Here is a 12,383-nt window from a genome sequence, read left to right as displayed (position 1 = left end):
TCCCCAAAGCAGGTTTCCTTATCTGGCAGACTACATATTTTCTGCATTATGGGCCTCTTCTTCAACACTAGCTGCAACCTGTGGCTCATTCAATCTTGATCTGCTCAGCTCCTGCATACCTAGGGCCCATTTTTGTTAAGATCCACTGTATAACCGTGCTTTACTGAAATAAGGTGGTGTTGAGCTGTTGCTATTGCACTAGTGTGTAGTTAAGAGACCATGTGTTGCTTGCAATAGTAACTCAAGAGAAAGCTACCAACAGAAAAGATATAAAAACCTAAGGAAAAAGAGACAGAAGGCAGTAAGTAACTCAACACATGAGAGGACCAGCCCTTACATCTGACTGCCAGCAGCCTGGCCATCAGCAGCCCAGAAGAAGAGTACACTTGGTGGTGGTGAACACATTAATGTGCAGTCCACTCACAATCTTGTCCCATCCATCACTGCGTGTACTAGTAAATGAGAGTCGTGTACTCATAAAATGTGTATATGCTCCTTCTTTCGTGTTGTCATACACGATGAAAGATGCCCAAATAAAAGCTATCTGAGTGTTACGTAGGGATTCAAAGTTTCTGGCTCCTGAAGTCCCAACTGGTCCTCCATTGGCCCTCTCTCACTGTTAAGAACATCAAAGCCTGATCACTGAGTGCATCAGCTTAGACATAGGTGTTATGGATGTGGCTCTGGCTCCTTGATGGTGCTGCTGCTCAGTATGAATGAGGTTTGCTATTAGTTTGCACTCAATTACTATTGCACATTTCCAGTGCTGTCTATTTACTAATCTGAGTTATGGAGCAAGATCCACTGTGCTAAGAGTTGTGCAAATTTATTGAACTGAAACATCATCTTTGCTCCGTATATTTTACAAGTCAGCTTTATTTTATGTTGGAAAAGACAAAATAAAATTAAATTAAAGAAAAAAAAAACATTTCTAGTTTACTTTTAAAGGTTGTAAATAATAGTATGGATCTATCCTTTTATGAGCCCTAGGTATCCACAAGAACTGACACAAAATAGGCACACAGGAAATCAGAGAAAAAAATATATATATAGCTAGCTATGAATTCTTGTGATTCCCAAAGAATAGCTGATCAGTGACATTTAGTTCCAGAATATTCTGTGAATTTCACAAAATATTATTGCACTATATTTTATCAAATTCATATGTTCAGGACACCATAAACTCAAGCAAATATAAATATAGTGTGACCTTTTATTTCCAAGGCACCAATGACAGTGATTCTGTTTTGTCATATTCTACCTGTAAGTCACAGATAATTATATACTATACTTGTAAGGAAACTAGTCCATAAATCTTTAAATATAGCACTTTAACCAAGTTTCAAGGAATGAACAGCTGGATAGAATTGTAATGATATATAATGTGGGAACATAAAAATTGAAGCCTTCCACTTACATAGTAAATTTTCTCAATTTTATATTTATGTTCTCTTCTATAATTATTATAATACACATAATTTTACTTTCTTTGGTATTAAGTTTCTTTCTTCATAATTATACGTATATACAGATAACATCAACATCTATGAGTATGGTAAATCTGGATGTGTCTCAATTAAGTTGGAGATAAAAAGACATACAGTGATTTTCTTAAGTACTTTATAAAAAGCTAAGGCAGCATTTTTGGGTGTATGATGTCAAATTCTGGCACTTCACAGAGTTTAAGGGCATGCAGGCCCAATGGTCTTCCTTCACAATCAACCATGAAGGGTCACTCAGGCTGGATAGTTTGTTCACCAGCCCAGCTCTGACTCCAGTTGCCCAAGCCTGTCTGAATCATATTTCAGAGAAGCCATTTGGGCAAGATTTGTCTCAACCAGATTTATACACTTGGAGAGGCACATCTAAGGCATGGCTCATCTCATTCAAGGATAATCTGTAAGGTGAATCACTGGCTGAAAGTATCTGCTTCTCTCCATTGACTGTAAAAGGAGTCTAGGAAATTAACTCAAGTGAGGATGTTTAAGATTTATACGTGGAAAGGTGTGTGAAATTTATTGCACCTCAAGCTTTCATCTGAAGAACCAAAGGCAGAGCATGCCTCATTTAGGTGGTCTAGTAGCCACCCCTTTCATAATTTGTGCTGCTCACTGCGACAGATCAGTGCTGCTTTTCAATCAGACTAGTTCACCTGTAATTTCCAGTTTATTATGACTTTTCTCCGGCAGATGGAAGATCCCTGTAACACCAATAATTTTCACAATGAAAATGCTTTTACACCTGTCAATCATACCATCACTCAATCTTCTATTCAATCTTTCACTAAATATGTAAATATTGATTTCACATTTACCTATGCAGATGAAATTTCTTCAGAAAATGAACACTGACTGTGGACTGATGTGCTCTGAACTGTAGATATCCCACTGAAAAGTTGACAGCTGGGCTTCTTTCTCCCACTGTGAGATATTGCTAATGCTTATTAATTCCAAAAGGGCTTGCTTGCCTTCTTTAACAGAAGTGTATGAGTACTGTGTAATAAGGAAGAAATGTACATTATAAACAAATAATTAAACAGCTTTGAAACTGTAAAAAAATAAAATAAAAAATTGTCAAACAGTATTTATAACAGTATTTATAACTTTAAGTGTAAATTGGTATGGTAAATATTTTTTCCAGTTTATTGATTCAGAACTAGATTATGCAAGGAGATGTCCTATTACCCTTTGTAATTACATTAGTGTGAACCAGAAACAATTAGTTGTATTTTCTGCTTAGAGCTTAATGGCATTGTTTAGGGCATAATACACACTTTATTGGGGAAAGCAAAGTGAAAAGAGATATACCCTTTCCATAGTATTAACAAATACAAAACTGGCTGTGACAAGACTGCCCCGGTTGAAGTTTAGTAGCTAGGGATAAGAGAGTAAGTATAGAGCACAGCATCACAAAATAGTACAAACCTTCACCCAAAGTATTAGCGTTTCTACCTGTTAAAACTTTTAATTGAAAATAATAGGAAAAAAAAAACTCCTTAAAATATAAATGAAATGGAGATTTCATTGTTCATGAGAACTCCAGACCAAAACTCATTATCCTGAATGGGAATAAACCCATTGATTTGAGCAGACTGGATTAAGTAATAAAATCAGAAATAATAAAACAGTGTAGAAGGAAAACTGCTAATCCTATGTTTGATCCAATTATGAAAAAGAATTGCCAAAAATATTCTGACAAGCCTAATCAAACAGAAAATTTTGTGGAATCAAGATATTCAGTTTATTTAGTCAAAGATTATGAAATCTCTTTAGACTTTGATATCTGAAATCAGAGTAACTTGCAAACCTTTCCAAGGTCACTAATTGTACCATAAAACAAAAAAAAAAAAATCAAAAAATCTGTTAAAGAAATTACTTATTATTGTGTTTTTATCATGCTCCAAGTAGATCTGAAATCCCTTCCTGCAACACACACATAATAATAATAATAATTAAAAACCAAACAAACGAAAAAAAACAACAATGCTTTAGATGTTGACAACAGATGTCTGTCTCTATATTGAACCAAACCATTGCACTGATTGTTTGACGGATGTCTTCCAAGTCAGGTCAAACCTGGATCCAACTTTAACAGTTAGTTTCTCTTTTCATCATATGACAAAGCAAACATTGTTCATGGAAGCTTGTACATATGAGAAATCTTGAATTTTCTCTCTGATTTTGCAAAACAGACCAGCATAGCAGTAGTTAAGTAATAAACACAAAATGACTTTTTATCTGAAGTCTGACTAGAAGTTGTGTTTGGAAAGAAAAATATTTCCAAGAGAGATTAAAGATGTAAATTTTCTTCACTTTTAAGACAAGATAACATTTTTGGGTCCACAGCAAAACAAAAACGTCCTGCAAATTTTTACCCAACTATCTTTATTTTGTTGGCTTGATGATATGCCTTATCAAAGAGAAGTGTTCTGTCATACTTGCCAGAATACTTCTTGCTAAACTCTGCTCTCCAAGAGGACTGCCTGATGACTGCTCAGTTATAGCTCTTCATGCTGTTAGTCTCGCAGGCCATCTGGGAATCCCTTCTCATACTCTGCCCCAAAGACTGTTTAGCAATGGATTCTTAGGGTGGTTCAGATAATCAAAAGAAATAAAAGAATTAAATAACTTTATGTAGCTGTATAATTATTTTTAAAGAACTGGTGTCTCCTTCTTTCCTGTCTTCCCAGTCTCACTGTTTAGCTCTTCCTTCCAACAGACCTACTCACAGGATATTCCTAGCAGCTGAGTTTTAAATAAGTCCTATTAATGAAGTGATCTACTTGTTACAATTTTTCTTGATCAAAATCACAGCTTTGGTAACTTCTCTTGCACAGTTCTTTAAAACTAGGGAAAAGAGCTGACAGAGGTGTGTCTCTAAAATTAGTAATCCTAATACTTGAAGGCAAAGAATGCTGCCTGTTTTAATAATTTCAGTTTAGGTGAGGAAGCCCTGCTCTTTGAATTTGAAGTGCTTTGGCATTTCTATCAGAGATGTTTGCTGGAATAAAGTCTACAAAATTTGATCTCATGATTATATTTGCTTTCATCTACTTTTAATGACCAAGGAGTAGGAAAAAAGACACAAGAAAGGGAATGAAACAAAGCAGATGGAGGAGCCTTTACAGGAATGACACCAATACAGACTTGCAGCAGATAATTTAGTTAAGGCACACTTGCATGGTTTGCTTAGCTGAGCAGAACAAACTGTCTGATAAGGTGGCTGGAGCATATTCACAGGCTTTCACTGAAACAAAATACAAAAGCCAATTCTGCAGAGTGTGCTGCACATTGACCCCAAGACATGGAACAAACAAAAAGTATGATTTATTATAGCATTTATATTACATAGAATAGTATATTAAGGAGCAACAGTAGAAAAATGGGTTTTGATCATGACGTAGTTCATCCTTTTCTCTGGTCCATCATTGAAAAAAAAATAAAACAGTGCCTCTGACTTACAGATTCCAGGTTTCGAGTAGCACAGCATAAGCTGTAAAGCATTCTCTATTCTGCTGATTCTGTTTGCATGCACACTCAAGTTGATCAGAGCATCTTTTTCACATCCAGTAGGCTAAACCAGAAAAAAAAGAAAACAAGGAAAAGCCGAGACTGGCAAGCAATTAGCCCAAATGTATCTTATGCATTTTTTACTGGATATGCTGGATGCCCTCTTTAAAAATGAGATAATAGCCAAGAAAGATGAATTATGTATGAACAGAATTCTGTGATGTCTGTTTCTCGGAAACTACATATACAATTTTTTTCAACTGTCATATGTGTATAGCAAGTATCTGAAGGCAAGGTAATTTCCCTTCTTACAGTGGAATAGGTGTAACACAAGGCTATAACATGAGTCACAACATGAAATTACATATCCTCTCTCTTACATACATACACACAGTATGTATATACGTAACATTTTCTGGTCATGGAGCCTTCCAAATCTTTAGGACTTCTGCTGTTGCTACGGAACAGCTCAGCTGTCTTCATGAACTTCTGGAAGTAATTTTTTATTTTTTTTTTTGCCTTGACAGAACACAAAGCTATCCTTACTCAGCACTGATTAGAGGATCCACTGTAATCCTTTCTTGACAACGCAAAACACTAGCTATTATGAGATGCAGCACACTTGGTCAAAATATAACCCTAGTCATCAGTGCTTTCAATAACCCAAGTCACTGTATCCATTTCAGGGCAAAATGATTTCCACGTTAAAACCATGCCCTTTTGGAATATGCCTAATAGATGTCAAGACCTTCTGGAATATACTTGATAGATGTAGGTGTTATATTCAGTATAACAAAGGAACGATATTAACCACAGGATAACAGGTATGTCTCTTTCTAAATCTCCACCTGTTCCTGCCTTTCCAAGTGTACTTAGCAAATGTACTTTTATCTTCACCGTTTAAATGATGTTCTGTCTGCAGTCAGAGTATTTTTGTACACCAGAACCAATATTACTTATCATTATTAAAGAAAAACAGGACCTAAATAATTTCTGTAATATGAATCATCTCCTGTGAATTTTCCTTTTATCTTCTGGATTAGAGCTACACAATATAAAACCCTTGGGAATTCAAGTGAACAGAGCTATCTCTAGATAAAATCTTCCCTTTGAAAAACAAAATCCTGGCCAGGCTCCAACCGTTCTTCAAAGTTAACTATAACTTAGATTTATTTTATGTATTTTCCATCTGTCTAGGATGGAAGCACAAACAATGATTTTTAAACACATTCCAGAGTTTAGTATTAACTTTAGGAAATGTTATCCCCTGATGAATAATTACAAAAATTACAAATAGCAAACAAAGGCCTAAATGAACACTCTCTCTTAAACCTCACATTTTTCTTCACTGTCCATCTCATGGTATGAAAGTATTGGTTTATGCATCCTTGTCCTGTCTCCTCTTTTCACACCTCCACTCAAGTGCTGTCACTCCATGCACTTGATATGTTGATACGTTGATAAACGTTGTGAAAATTTTTGATAGTAGAAGGGACTAGAGGTCTTCTCAGAAGGGCACTCACACACGTTGTTTATGAAAGACAGTCAGACACATGACTTGCTCAGACATGCTCACGTATAAAAAGTTAGGTTAGCTATTACCGATAACTGCTGTAGACAGAAAATATCTGCAGAGTTTAGCAGGTGCGATTCCATCAGTGTGTGCACTCTGCAAAATGATTTCTCAAGGAATACACCAAGCTATATCAGATGTGGCTCTATTTACTCTTCAAATTAACAACATGTTTAAATTCTTTCTGCAAAACTATGTGTGGTTGGATGCACGTCTGCCAACATCTTTGTCCTGTCTTCATTACCTGCCCAACACCAGACCTCTGACAAACTCCATTACCAAAATTATCCTCTTTTTCAACCTATCTGGCCATATCACTAGCCACCATGATCTGCTTCTTGCCTTCTTCTTGTTCACCAACTTTAAGTCTTTGTCATCACAGCCCCTGCCCCCTCAATTCCATTTCAATGCACATTTCACAACTCATCATTCAACTCTCATCCCATTTCCACATGGGATGTGAATGTATACCAGTATTCACATTCCCAACATTTTTCATTTTTTCTTTTTTCTTTTTCTTTTTCTTTTTTTTTTGTCTTTTACCACTTACTAAATGTTTGAAGAGCCACATAAAGATTTTCTGAAGTATTTATTCCCACTGACTTTCCAGTGAAAGACAGTACAGAATAAACTTTATAAGCAGCATTAATGGTGAGAACATACTGAAATACTTACGACTGATATTCTGAGCATATTCTTTGGCAATTCTCATTTTTTATGTGTGAAGAAGTCACATATGTCAATGAAGAAAATCCAAAAAATGTTTTCTTCCACATTTTTGTAATTTTACTTAGCAGCTATAGGCATCTTTAGATTCTCAGATACCATTGCCTGCCACTAACTCTGTTACAACATTTAATGTTCACCTCTCATTTGTTGAAATAAATATTTCTTGCACCATCAAGTTTTTGCTTTGTTTTTTCCTCATGGAGGAGTGGTTTGCCTTTCTTTCTCCCATAACTTTAGGGGTAAAAGGATGATAAATATCATCGTCTTCCTGTGCAGACACCAGAATGCCACTTTTTACTATTCTATTTAGTAACAACAATTGCTGCTTAGGTTAGTATCCAACAATACCAACCAATGGTTTGAGCCAGGTCATACATTCAGATCATTGACACAGCTCCTGATACCCAAGACAGCTTGAGTAACTCTATTAGGTGTGGAGGAATAATTATTTATACAAGGGGAAGAACTGATCTGAATTGTTAGTACAAGAAGGAAAAATTTCCATGAATGTACATGGCAGCTGGTGGCATTTCTAGGATGGCTAGGGTACTGAGATCTTTCTAGGAAAAGAGCATCAGTGCAGTTATTATTAAACCCTGACACAAAGTTCTGATACATCACCTTTCCATGTTCTTATTTGGTGTGACATTGATGACTACTGCTTGATTATATATGTAAATAAAGTAGTGGCCATCACCTTCCTATGATGATGTTGCTCTGAGGTAATGATGAAGTGGGACATGGGGAAGATGAAGGACAAGTCAGTGCTAATGAAGATTTATTTAGTAGTGACATTTGATCAGATCTACTTGGCGAAGTCTTAGGTTTCATTAGTTAAAGACATAAAGCAGTCTGTCTGATTAAAGGGAGAAAAAACAGTGGGGAGCTCACATAAATTACTACAGCTCAATTAGGTGGAGACAGTTTAGTGAGTGTTTATTACCAGTAGAAAGGAAGATTTTCCAATTAGATTAAAAGGTTTTGAAAACAACTCTTATAGTGCACAGTGATTTAGACCCATTGCTGGGATAATACATTGTGAGAAGCTGCATTGATTAAAAGTAAGCTGGTAAGTTATCTGCATTGCTTCATTGTTTATCAATGGAGCCCCTGCTGCCTAGGTGCAATTTACCTCACAAGATCAATGCCTAGACTTGGCTAATTTTCTCCTTGACCTGAAGATTTATATGGACGTAAAGGGCATCTGCATCATGGCTGACAATACCAACAAGATTTATTTGGGATAATCATCAAGGAAGTGAAGTTATATCAGTCATCAGAAGCATATCCTTGCCATGCTGGGCCCTTCAGGCTGGCATCCCTGCTGCAAATCTGGCTTTAAAGAAAAGTAATTTTAATCAGAAAGGAACTCAATTCCAGCGAGGTTCCACAGGCTCATTGTGAAAACTGAAAAGGCGTTAAAACAAAAGTAGAAGTATATAGAGTGCTCAAGCAGTGGTCAGCCAGTGTTTCTGACAACTGATTGAAGGTACTTGGTGTACAGTGGAGGCTCATGATTCATGAACCCCAGTGTCCTACAGTGCAGAATGTGACTTCCAGCAGGGCTGAGCTAGCTGGAGTCCAGGTCTGCTTTGCCAAAGGATTTTTAGATACGGGCTGGGAAAGGTAGGGGGTCATTGTCTGTGGCTCTGAATGACTGATTGTTTCCCATGCAGACTGGCATGGGGAAGGAGGGGGGAAGGGGAGCAAAGGAAAAGAAAATGAATTATATTTAAATTCCTTATACTCCTACTGTGCCCTTCAGATCACATAGAGGCCTGCAGCTGCTTCTAATCCCTCTCTCCCAGAATTGTTTATTGTGAAGACTGGAAGAACTGAGACCAACAAACGAAGAAATAAATAAAATAATTCTAATTTTACATATTTGGTATAATGACAACACACTGTTCCACACTGAAGCTTTCTTGTACCTTGTGTATAGATAGGACTCAAATCCAAATGTTACAATACTGAACTGTCCTCATTTCTTTATCTCTTCCCTGCGATGCTTGCACATGCAGCACCTCTCCTCTGTTAACACAGATCCCCAAAGTCTAAGCTTAAATCAGTGCCACAGGAGATGCTGACAGTGTTCTGACCGACTGCAGTGAATGTAGAATTGTGTCCTTCCTCTTGGCTCTAATGACCAGTCCTTCATGCTTCAGAAAAGCATGTGTGCACATTGGGGTGATGGAGAGGGGAAAGGAGCTATGGCATAGTATCTTTCACAGAATAGTGAAAACTGGGTATGCAGGGGTTATTGTCTTTCTTTGCACTAACTATAGCAATGCCCCTGTGTATGGTACATGTTCTCCAAACACATAGAAAAGTACATTCTTCTCCTTAAGTCTTCCTCACACCTACAGATGGAATGGACAGCTCTTCTGTGTAAACATTTTGATGTTTAAAAGAACATTATTTAAAAGCACATGTGTAAGCACAGACTGTCTCTCAAACTGTATACTCACAAATTGTTGGCTGTTTTTTATAATACAGCTTATCAAAGCTGCAACAGTGTGGATACTTAGTCCTCTGAATAATCCCATTGTCTTCAATGCATGTGTTCACCGCATGCTGCCAAGTTACACATTTGAGCCCTAAAAGTCTTATTTCTCACCTCATAATGAAAAGAGTTCACGTAGTCCATACTCCGACATGAAGTGCTTTATCCTACACAATTAAGCAATGAAACTTTCCCTGTGGCATCTTCTCTACATTACATGAGATATCCCTGCCCTAACCGTAACAATACTTCACTGAAAAAATCAGCAACCGTTTTTCAACAAAATAAGGCACATTCAAACCTTTCTAGGCACCCTGGATAGTACAATTTTACCATTTGAACAACTGCTCATGAATAAAACACTGATATTCTTTGTAATGTAAACATCCTGTTGGTTAGCAAAACTGGGCTTTGGGTTTGTTTTCTTTATAATTGGAAAGGGTTGTCATTTAAGGAAACAATTAACATTTGTTACAAGCAACTTGACTGTAAATGACTCCTACTATTACACTAAATACATTTAATTATGATTTATTGGTGCATAGCAACCTTTTGTAACATTGTAAGCCAACATCCATTTTTGCTTAATTAAACTCATTATAACAACATTTTGCTACATAAAGGGGGAAAAAAGCAAAATGAGAAAAACCCCAAATTCCACAATTAACTGTTCAAAATAAAGGCCATAAGGTAACTATGCAACAGATTTCCTAGTATTTAAACTACTACTGTTACTAATTGTACTCTTGGAGAAAAAGCCAGAAAAGATGTAGATGTAAGAGATTTATTTACTAGTGGCTGGACTTCACTGAGAGCATTGCCCCCAGCAATGGCAACTTGAGAGAGCTGAGCTCTGGCTACCTCAGACCTATGGAAACATCTGAAATATATTGTCCGTGGAAGCCTCTGGGAATTCAAGCAGCATCTCTCATGTAGTTACATCTTTAGTGCATTAGGCAAAGGTTGCAAATTCTTACTCCTTAGGTGTAAGAACAGTTGTGCTCAAACTGCATGCTCTGGTTGTTTACAATAATATATTTAATTAAAAAGAATAAATAAATACATTAAAAAAAAAAAAAACATGGTTTCTCAACACAATTTCAGCAAAGAAACTTCCCAAAGGCTCCTTGTATTTCCTGCTAAATTCCAGATTTTCAGAGGACCTTAAACAATCTCTAAATTATTTCTTTGATGGATTACAGACAATAAAGATGCTCTTTCGACGAAAAATCTGTATCTTTATCTCTCAGCTTAATGTGTGTTGGGATTCAGCCTTTTGGTCCTAGCTACAGAATTAAAACACTCTTGAACAAACTGGAAGTCACAACTTGGGACAAAGAAATCAGCATCCTGAATTGCTCAGATTTTTTATTGACTTTCCAATGGCAGAAGTTTTCTGCTTTGTCTTGACTTTTCTCCACTGAAAATAAAAAATATCTCAGAAGAAAACACCTCCTTTATTAGGTTCGAAATATACAGCACCTGTAGAGACTGCCTTTGCGCCCACAACTGGTGACATGGCATTTCACTATGATTTTTTTGAAATTCAGTGGTAAGGGAAGTTAAATATAGGAGGGAAGGATTTGAATTATTAATTCCCAATAAACCTAGATCCTTCCAAAGTGCTATCTAAGGCATTTCAAACTTAAAACAAAATCTCTAGACACAATTTGGTGTGAAATGCGGTGTGAAACACGTGTTCAGATCCTTTTCTTTCTAACAGGATTTACTCACTCAGCTTCTGGGTGGAGATTAAAAATTCACCCCACACACAAACCCCTTCCTTTCTACTGTTAATCACGAGGTCAGAGCTAAACTGCAGCCTGTCAGTACTTCTAATGAACATGTTTTACACATTGTAGCTGGCTGCTTGCTCAGCAACAGTCTGTGCTGTCTGAAGGCCAAAGATAAGTGCTCAGGGATTACCTTTAAAACAGTCCCCCAGCTCTTTTGTCACTAAGAGCAGAAAGTCGGAACAAAAATCTGAGCTGTAATGCTTGCTTCTGTGGACTGGCCAAGTTTTAACAATCGAAGGTTCAGAAAACGCCCTTGAAAATCTTTGAGCATTGAGGTTCAACCCAAGTGCTGTGGCTGTTGGAAGGTTAGGATGTCTACTGCAACTGTTCGCTCCAACCTTTTTTTTCTTTTCTTTTCTTTTCTTTTCTTTTCTTTTCTTTTCTTTTTTTTTTTTTTTTTTTATTTTTTTTTTTTTTTTTTTTTTTTTTTTTTTTTTCTTTTCTTTTTTTTTATTTTCTTTAATTTTCTTTTCTTTTCTTTTCTTTTCTTTTTTTTTTTAACAAGTTAAAGTGAAATCCAAATCCAACACCAACACCTCCAGTCCTAACAGTCACTGCCATGCAGGTACAACATGGGGTTAGCCTGTACCTGCACGGCGCATTGGGGAATGAACCTCTGAGAGCAGCCATGTACTCATCGTGGCTGGTGAGACCTGCCCAGGCCTCAGGGGTGCACCACCTTCAGGACTGCATGGCATTGTGCTTTGGGCTCTTGAGTCCCCATTACCCACAGATCGAGTCACTGCCCCAAATTTACGGGGCCACCATGGTAC

At 36.9% G+C, this 12,383-nt stretch overlaps 1 long non-coding RNA gene across 1 annotated transcript in view; it reads right to left on the bottom strand.

Annotated features, from left to right (window-relative positions):
* Window positions 1-2,320: 2,320 nt before the first annotated feature.
* Window positions 2,321-12,383, bottom strand: part of LOC121070012 — a 170,048-nt gene continuing 159,985 nt past the window's right edge. Inside the window, exon 4 of the long non-coding RNA XR_005819826.1 lies at window positions 2,321-2,492. This is a non-coding gene — a long non-coding RNA (uncharacterized LOC121070012). The remainder of the gene's footprint in view (window positions 2,493-12,383) is intronic.

The sequence above is a fragment of the Cygnus olor genome, chromosome 4, assembly GCF_009769625.2.
Source record: "Cygnus olor isolate bCygOlo1 chromosome 4, bCygOlo1.pri.v2, whole genome shotgun sequence".
Lineage (NCBI taxonomy): Eukaryota > Metazoa > Chordata > Aves > Anseriformes > Anatidae > Cygnus > Cygnus olor.
The sequence above is the reverse complement of the archived record's forward strand: the minus strand, read 5'-3'. Positions and strand labels throughout refer to the sequence as shown.